Source organism: Pseudorca crassidens, chromosome 4 (assembly GCF_039906515.1).
Source record: "Pseudorca crassidens isolate mPseCra1 chromosome 4, mPseCra1.hap1, whole genome shotgun sequence".
Classification (NCBI taxonomy): domain Eukaryota; kingdom Metazoa; phylum Chordata; class Mammalia; order Artiodactyla; family Delphinidae; genus Pseudorca; species Pseudorca crassidens.
The window spans coordinates 51,081,067-51,090,608 of record NC_090299.1 but is presented as its reverse complement, the minus strand read 5'-3'; the positions used below and the strand labels follow the sequence as shown (position 1 = coordinate 51,090,608).

Here is a 9,542-nt window from a genome sequence, read left to right as displayed (position 1 = left end):
GATCAGGTTCTGGTGAGGGCCTTCTTCTCGATTGCTGACTTCTTGTATCCTCGTGTGGTAGAAAGAGGCTGAGAGAACTCTCTAGGGTCTCTTTTATAAGCGCACTAATACCATTCATGTGGGCTCCACCCTCATGACCTAATCACCTCCCAAAGACCACACCTCCTAATACTATCACATTGGGGACTGGGTTTCAACATATGAGTTTTAGGGGGACACAAACATTCAGTATGTATAATGTAATATATACATGTCATATATATGTCTATACACACATATAGCACATGTATGTAATAAATGTAATATATAACACATGTGTATACTATATGTAATGTAATACACATGTGTGGTATATTATATACATATATGTAATGCACACCAAAGGTAATAAATAACACATGTATTACATATATGTATATATTGCATTGCACATACATATTACATTACATGTGTATATTACATATATGTTTATATATTTATAGCTGTCTGAATTTGTATTCCTCCAGAATCAAACTTTAAGAGAAGAATATAAGTGTATGTCATTTTTTGTGACCACAGGAAACTCCAATAGGAAGTGGAGAAGTAAGGCAAGGGATGTCTAGGTAGGCAGGGAAGGAAAGAGAGTCAGTTAAGGGCATTATCAAGAGTTACCACTGAAGGCAGGAGTGCAAATCTGCTGGGGGAGTCTGGAAAAGGGCGTGAACTTCACCTCACTACTACCTCACCTGCGGGGTCAGGGGACTGTGCTGTTTATCCGTCATCTTTCCATCTGTCTTTGGTTGTGAGCTACTTCCAAGACATTCACTCTCTCGAGTCATTCCTGCTTGCCAAAGCTGCTCCCAGGACCAGAGCAAATAGCCCCAGGAGGGAAATCTCAGGGTTCACAGAGAGCAGCCTTTGGGGTGTTGAAGGGAGGGGAGGGAGGACATTAGTGGAGCACTGACAGGGTCTGTTCAAACATGCCCAGAGGCTGTCTGGAGGGAACAGCATAAGGAACCAGGGTTAGTGGTGGGGAGGAGAGGGGGCACCGGGAGGCTGGAGAGGCACGCACTCTCCCTATGGACCCTACTGCACTTTCTGAATTTTGTGATGTGCATACACCACCCCTTCTCAAGGTAAACAAAATGATACCTAGAAATTAAATCAAGCCTTTGCAGAGATGACTGGGAGGCCAACAAGCACGTCTCTAGAGTACCTGGTACTAGTGACATTCCAGGCTGGATAATTCTGTCCTATGCATTGCAGGGTGTTTCGCTGCATCCCTGGCCTGTACAAGTTAGAAGCCAGTAGCACCCCCTCCCCAAGCTGTGACCATCAAAAATGCCTCCAGACGTTGCCAAGTGCCCCCTGGAGGCACAATCACCCCTGTCCCCTTTGAGAACCTCTGCTTTAAAGAACTGGCAAGGGTGGATTCTCTCAGGTAGCACATCCATCTCTCTGCATGAAGCCCGTGTTTGGGGAGGGACGTCAAAACTGGAATGGGATAAAAGCTCTTCCCTCAGAAAGGAGCTGGGATACCTTCCCACCGACTCCTCCCCAACTTCTGCCAGTTGCCTCCTGGAAGCTAGAGCTGGATCACAATTTGCAGGGTGTAACATCATCAGAGGGTGATGACAGCTCTAAAACGAAATGATTTTAGATGAGTTCAGATGGCTTCATGCCCCATTTTCCAGGTCTGTGTACCATGTGCCAGCGTTGCAAACAGGCAACGGGAACAAAAGGAGTCCTTGTTTCATGACAACGAAGGCAGCTTCTCCTGAGGCTGTGTAGTATAATTGCCATTGTTTGAATTGTCGCTGAGCAATACTTACTCCCCCTCCCACCGTGGGCCCAGTCTGTGTCCCTGCTCTGTCAATGTTATGCTTGGCTTCAAAACTGTTTTTGGCCAATGGAACGCTAGCCACAACAAGGCTAGAGGCTTTACATGCGCCAGCCCGTTTGGCTTAGTTCTTAACTCTGGTGTCCCCCCTGTGTGGCCATTGCCCTTAACCTGGCCCCCGGGATGAATATACATAGAGTCAACCCGAACCTGAGTCCCAGCCTGGAGCCAGTCCCACAGAACCCACAGCCTGAAGCAGAGTTAGTCACTGAGACCCAAACCACAGTCAACCCACAGACCTGGAAGCATGAGAATAAATGCTGATTGTAAGCCATCGAGTGTGGGGCTGTTTGTTAAGCAGCGTTACTGTGGTAAGAGATGATTGATTCCATAATAATTAGCCATGCCTGCTCCAAAGACAGGCACTTTCCCTACTAGCCCTATGGCCTTGGGCAAGTTAACCTCTGAGCCTCAGTTTCCTCACTTATAAAACAGAAGAAATAATAGCATTCCTTTCAACATTGTTGTAAGGATTAAATGAAATAATCTATTGATACATAGAGTGTTTGGCATCATACCTGGCCCAGAGTAAACATTCTATAAATCAGAGGTCACAAAAATTGGAAGTGTGTTTTCAAATAATTCAATTAATTATCTCTATTGGGCTCAATTCCCAACTGCCAACTGGGAAATTACATGTAAAAAAGTAATCTAGACTTACATCTTCTCTTGAAAAATCAGATCTGGCAACACTGGGCCATCATTTCTACATGGCAACAATGGATAGAGCTAGGGGGCAGTATATCACTGTGTAAATAATAGAAAATCTGACCACTAGGGTTTAAACAAGGGATTAGTTTTTCTCATGCAGCAAGATGAGATGTCCAGGATTCAGAAGTCTGAGGCTGGCACTGAGGCTGAGCAATGCCATCAGGAACCTAGGCTCCTCTGGCTGGCTGCTCTGCCATCTTTAGCATGTGGTGTTTTGTCCTCATGATCTCAAGATGGCTGCTGCACATCCAGCTAGAGCATATGTGTTTCAGACAAGAAAAGAGGGTGGAGGACGGAGAGGGGCAAAGGACAAAATCTCTTCAGGCAAAGCTGTCCTTGCATATGAGAAAGGAAGACGCTCCAGGGACTTCCACTAACATCTTAAAGGTTGGAAGTGAGTTGTATCAGCCACACCTTGCTGCAAGTGTGGCTGGGAAATGGAACATGCATTACTGCCTCTACTGTCAAGAAGGAAGGCAGTTGAAAATGTGTTGTAGAACTCAAGCTAGAGTATCTCAGTTCAGAATACACCCTTCCCAGTCTGGTTTATCATTTACCTGCCCTCCATGGCCCCCGTACCTGTATTTGTGTCTGCAACGCCTGCCATATATGTTATTCTCAGCCGAGTCAGGGCATAGGTTTTGGAGTATGTTCTGGCCTTAGCCTTTCTAGGCTCACGGCAGAACTGAACATCCAAGGCCCCACCCTCCTCAGCTACTTTGCCCCATGCTTCATCTTTAGTTTCTCCTCTGGGGCAGGGTGATATACAATATGCTCAAAGAAGCAAGGGAAAGTTTTTGGCTGACCTCTTCAAAGTAGCTCTGACCGTACTGACCATATTCTTGCTGTGGCCTTGGCTGAAACTGAGAAAATATTATTTCCCCTCTACTCCATTTGTCCTATTTTCCCTTTTGATGGACTTTGATAGTTTCATACCATTTTTCAAGGCAGGCTATTGAAGTTCCAGGAGGTGACCTCTATTTACTACAATAAAATTAATGATTTATAGAAAGTCAAAATTCCACAATCCCCCAAACTCTCCTTTTATCCCTAACTACTATGTCAACAAACCACCCAGCATCCAGCATGGTTCAAAGGTCTGAATTGTGTAGCAAAATAAATCATTTTTTAAATCCCAATAGTAATGTATGGTGGGAGCATTCTTAACTTGAATTGAGTAAGGGGGAACAGAGCAGATGCAGCCAACCTTGGCTGTAGTATATTACTCAAGTTGATGTGGGCCTGAGGAGATTGGATATTTAATGTCAATGATACCATGGGGGGGGGGTGAAAAAATTCGAAGTTCCACTAGAAAATAAGAAGGTAAAATTTAGGTCCCATAAGCTCTGGCCTATTTTTTCTTTCCTTCCCCTCCCCTGCTGTCATTCCCCCTGGTTTATCTTTTTTTTTTTTTTTTTTTTTTGCGGTACACGGGCCTCTCACTGCTGTGGCCTCTCCCGTTGCGGAGCACAGGCTCCGCGGCCATGGCTCTCGGGCCCAGTCGCTCCGCGGCATGTGGGATCTTCCCGGACCGGGGAACGAACCCATGTCCCCTGCATCGGCAGGCAGACTCTCAACCACTGGGCCACCAGGGAAGCCCCGCCCTGGTTTCTTACCATCCTCCTCCTCACTCTCTCTCCCTTCCTGCCCGCTGGTCTATTTCTATGTCCTCTCTTAAATGTCTAGCGAGTTTTTCACTAGGGCCCTAATTTGGGTCCAGTGTTGACATTCCAATATATGCAGGACTCTGGTCCCAACCTTGCTTATTCCGAGGTACTTGATGCCGTGCTTTACATCACAATGTTCCAACCTAAATCTCTGGAGTGTGCAGAGCTGCCCAGAGCCCGTGCAGAGTTTGCTTCGTTTGGGCAAATCTGCACACTCAAGGTGGCGTCCACTCCAGGAGGCTCAGGAATCATGGAGAGAAAAGGTGTGTCTGTAGGTAGTGGAGTAGCCTGAGGCGTCTGGCTGCCCAGTAACATCCACTCACTACAGTTCAACAGGTTTGTTTTCAGCTCCTACCATATTCAAACACAGCGCGAAGTGCTGGGGATACAAAAATCCAAAAGACGTGATCCTGCTCTCAAGAAGCCCACCGTCTAGAGGAGGTAGCTGACCCCAAGAGAAATAACTTACTACACTAGAAAAGCTCTGAATTCCCCTAGTGCATTGCTTTTCACACTTTAACGTGCACGCGGATCCCCTGTGGTTCTTGTGAAAATGTCGATATGGATTCAGTGGACCTGGGAGGGACCTGGGATTCTGCCTGTCTAACAGGCTGAGGCCCACCCTGTTGTTGCTAGCAAGGTCCTAGGGCCGGGTGTTAGCCGTGAAGAGGAAGCCTAGAGGGGCCCTGGCTGCGAAAGGCCCCAGGGAGCAACTAGAGGCTGCTTCTTCCACACTTCAGGAGCGTGTGGCTTCCACTCAGGAAGTATAAACAGCAGCATAAACAGAGCTTTTCCAGGCTTAGCCCATCCAACTAAGGCCATGTATCACTAGGTTGCCACAAACCAACGGGACATTTTTCGACCACGGGCTGAGTGATGGGGTAGTTTCAGGAGGTAAATATTTGAAAGGGAAGCAGCAAACAATTGTTTAGCACTCGTGTTCTTCTTCTTTTTTTTTTTTTTTTTGCAGTACGCGGGCCTCTCACTGCCGCGGCCTCTCCCGCTGAGGAGCACGGGCTCCGGACGCGCAGACTCAGCGGCCGTGGCTCACGCATGTGGGATCCTGCCGGACCGGGGCACGAACCCACGTCCCCTGCCTCGGCAGGCGGACTCTCAACCACTGCGCCACCAGGGAAGCCCACTCATGTTCTTCTTGCGACAGCCTTCATTTCTCTTTTCTGTCTTCACTGGGAAAAGGAGTTTCTCAGTGCACTGCAAATGCTGCATCTCCCATAGCCCCTCCCCACATAAAGGTGACTGTACTTGTCAGAATTCCTATGACACGCCACACACAGTACCTGTGCTCCGTACCCGCTTTAACAATCTTGAGCTGAAAACAATGGAAGTTGTATTCTGGTTTTGCTTTTTAAAGCCTGAAGCCAGATGCTAGGATCTATTCTGTACTTCCGAATCTCTACTTAGAAAACTTTTCCTTCTCCTTTCTTACAAAGGATTGCGTCAAGAATACACTATGTGGAAAACAAGCACTATTTACAATAGCCAGGACCATAGAAGAATCGACAGATGAATGGATAAAGAAGATGTGGCACATATATACAATGGAATATTACTCAGCCATAAAAGGAGACGAAATTGAGTTATTTGTAGTGAGGTGGATGGACATAGAGTCTGTCATACAGAGTGAAGTAAGTCAGAAAGAGAAAAACAAATACCGTATGCTAACGCATATATATGGGATCTAAAAAAAAATAGTACTGATGAACCTAGTGGCAGGGCAAGAATAAATACGCAGACATAGAGAGTGGACTTGAGGACATGGGGAGCGGGAGGGGGAAGCTGGGGCGAAGTGAGAGAGTGGCATGGACATATATATACTACCATATGTAAAATAGATAGCTAGTGGGAAGCAGCAGCATAGCACAGGGAGATCAGCTCCGTGATTTGTGACCATCTAGAGGGGTGGGATAGGGAGGGTGGGAGGGAGGGGATATGGGGATATATGTATGTATATGGCTGATTCACTTTGTTGTACAACAGAAACTAACACAGTACTGTGAAGCAATTATACTCCAATAAAGATCTATTAAAAAATAATAATAGGGCTTCCCTGGTGGCACAGTGGTTGAGAGTCTGCCTGCCGATGCAGGGGACACGGGTTCGTGCCCCAGTCTGGGAAGATCCCACATGCTGCGGAGTGGCTGGGCCTGTGAGCCATGGCCGCTGAGCCTGCGCGTCCGGAGCCTGTGCTCCGCAACGGAAGAGGCCACAGCAGTGAGAGGCCCGTGTAACGAAAAATAATAATAATAATAATAATAATAGTATCTGCCCCTCATTTAAAAAAAAAAGAAAAAAGAAATCAGTGCATTTCCAGGCCATGAGACTCCAGATGTGTGCTACTGTATCAGCCCATGGCTACTGCTGTGTAACAAAAAACCACAAGCCCTCATACGCAATATACTTATTGTTCATGCATCTGGAGGTCAGCTAGTTGTCCTGACTGGGCAACTGGGGTGACTGGGCTCTGCTCTGTGTGTCCTATCTCCCAACAGGCTCTCCCAGGCCTGTTTTCACCACAGTGGTGGAAGGTGCAAGAATGCAAGCAGAGAGATACAGTGACTTTTTTCAAGCCAATGTCTGCATTATGTCTGCTAAAATCCCTCTGTCAAAGAAAGTCACACGGCTGGGCCAGAATCAGAGTGGAAGGGGGCTCTGCAGGGTTACCTGGGGAGGGCATGGTTACAGGGAAGGGAGAAAAACAGGGGCTATGAATGCAATCCATCTAGCACAGTCTTCACATGTAACAGTAACTTTCCAGTTCATAGTTACGCTGATCCAACCATCTACTCTTCTCTGCTCTAGGAAAGACAGAACAGCTGCAGAAAGTCCAGGGAAAACAAAGGCATCTGAGAGGAGGGAGAGCAACCAAGTATTTACTGACAATGCTCTATTCATAATCCACATTTAATTCACATTCAAAAGGATGTATTGACAATCTGCCAGGTTTTAATAGCTCCACCTTTAAGTGGCATCTCTGCAGCAGTAGAAATATCAAGCTTCCTGCCTCTTTGAGAAGCAAGGGCCTGGGCTCGCAAGGTAAACAAAGGGTAATGAAACAGCAAATGGCAGGGTGTCAAGTTGTTGGAAGGTGTCTAGCAGGATGCCACGGAAAAACGGTTTCATTCTGGTCTCACTTAACATCTTCATTAATGATCTGGAAGAGGGAGTAAACAGCACATTAATTATAATCACAAGTGATGCTAAATTGGGATTTGTTGCCTCCACCAAAGGAAGGGACTCTGAAAGACCAGGCAGGAGATGGATCCAGCTTGGAAAAGGTGAACAGCATCTAGGAAAACATCACTGCACGTGGCAGGGGACGGAACAAGTCATTTGGAAGCAATGAGGTTAAAAGCCAAAGAAGCTACCTGAAATCTTTTCTGGGACAACCTAGGGTATTCACACATAAACCAAAGACGTGGCATCAGGAAATTAGAGACAAGCAAGCTGGAGCAGGAGAGGGGAGAAAGACAACACAATTTGAATGATAAACTAGGGAGCTTGAAAATTTCCCCTTCACAGCTTCCTTCTCCTACTGGCATAGTAGCTCCCAAGGGCAGGGATTCGTGTTGATTTGTTTTCTGCTATATCTCCAGCACCTGCAATTATGCCTGGGACATACAAGCCACTTAATAAACATATGTTGAATGAATGAATGAGGAATGGAGTGTAACTCCTGAAGAAAGAATCAAAAGAGGCTTTCTCTCCATAAGGCACAAACCAGTCAAAGATGGGTTTAAAAGAAAAACAAACAAACAAAACAAACACTGGGGATTGGGAGGAAATGAACAAAGTGGAAATAAATAAAGGTCCCCAGAGAACTGAGACCCTCTTGGCTTTATCATACAGTGCTAATAGTAGTCGCAGTAGTAATAGCTGTAATAGTGGTGATAAGTATCTTCACTGTTCTAAGCGCTTTGCATGAATTATCTTGTTGAATCATCACAAAACACGGAGGCATGTTCTATCATTGCCCCCATTTTATACATGACGTATAGAAAGACTAAGTAACTTTTCCACGGTCCACAGTGAGAGTGGTGGGATTTAAGTTGATGCAACCATATCCCGTGTTTTTTACTACTGTATTACATTGCCTACCACACTGGCTTAAGGGAAAGGGGAGAGGTGGGAGGGAGAGAGGGAGGGCTAAAGGGAAGGGGAAGGAGAGGAAGAAAACCGAAAGGAAAAGTAAACAGAGTCAAAATAGGGCAGATGATTCTTCCCCACCTCCCATCAGGGAACCAAGCTCAGTGTGAGCATGAGACTGAAAACTTAATGCAGCTCTTCTCCCTGTAAGTGTTTCACGGTCTCTGCCCTAAATATCATCTAGTATTTAAAGACACATTTTTTTTTGGTACAAAATACCCCTTAATTCTAAACTGAGTACTTGATCTGGTGCTCAATTGAAGAAACCATCTGTAGTTTTCCTTTATTTTCTTCTTTACTCTTCCATTTCTCAGCTCTCTTCAAGAAAGTAAAAAGTCTGGAAGTTTATGTTTTACACATGTACTCATTATTTTTCTGTACATTATTCCTTATTTTCTTCACATTACTGCATGCCTCTGTCATTTGTACATATCAAGAGTTGAGGATGTAAAACCATATACACTGTACTTTATAGGTGATTTAAGGGACTTCCAAGGGTCATTATTTACAGGAATTGGTTTTTGTCCTACACTTTGACCTTAAAACAAAACCCCTTTGTCCTGTCCTCCTTTGAAACCACTCTACATTGCTTAATGTTTTTGCTCATGGTTCTAATCTTTAAATGATTGTCTTTGTTTTGTCTGATGTTTATTATGTGAATACTTGCAGGTCATAAATTTGTCTTCTGTAATCACCAGCATCTATAGAGGCAACATGGTCTGAGGTGGGACAGATTGACGCTAAGGCAGAGACAAACCGTGATTGGAGATGGAATCCTGAAACAGCAAGAAACTGGGTCCAGCCCTCAAGGGACTCAAAGGTGTTCTAGTTCCTGAATTTTGTCCTCTGCTTCTAGAGTTTTATTCCCTAAATTTCTTCCTTCCTTCCTTCCTCTCTTCCTTCCTTCCTTCCTTCCTTCCTTCCCTTTTTTGGTTGTTCAATTTGAGTTTCTGTCTCTTACAAACAATTCCTTAATAATGCAATGACCTGGGCTTCCCTGGTGGCACAGTGGTTAAGAATCCACCTGCCAATGCAGGAGACATGGGTTCAAGCCCTGGTCCGCAAAAATCCCACATGCTGCGGAGCAACTAAGCCTGTGCGCCACAACTACTAAGCCTGCA

General features: G+C 45.5%; 1 long non-coding RNA gene across 1 annotated transcript in view; it reads right to left on the bottom strand.

Annotated features, from left to right (window-relative positions):
- Nucleotides 1-7,183: 7,183 nt before the first annotated feature.
- LOC137223603 (uncharacterized) overlaps nucleotides 7,184-9,542 on the bottom strand; it is a 54,692-nt gene continuing 52,333 nt past the window's right edge. Inside the window, exon 4 of the long non-coding RNA XR_010942948.1 lies at nucleotides 7,184-7,429. This is a non-coding gene — a long non-coding RNA (uncharacterized lncRNA). The remainder of the gene's footprint in view (nucleotides 7,430-9,542) is intronic.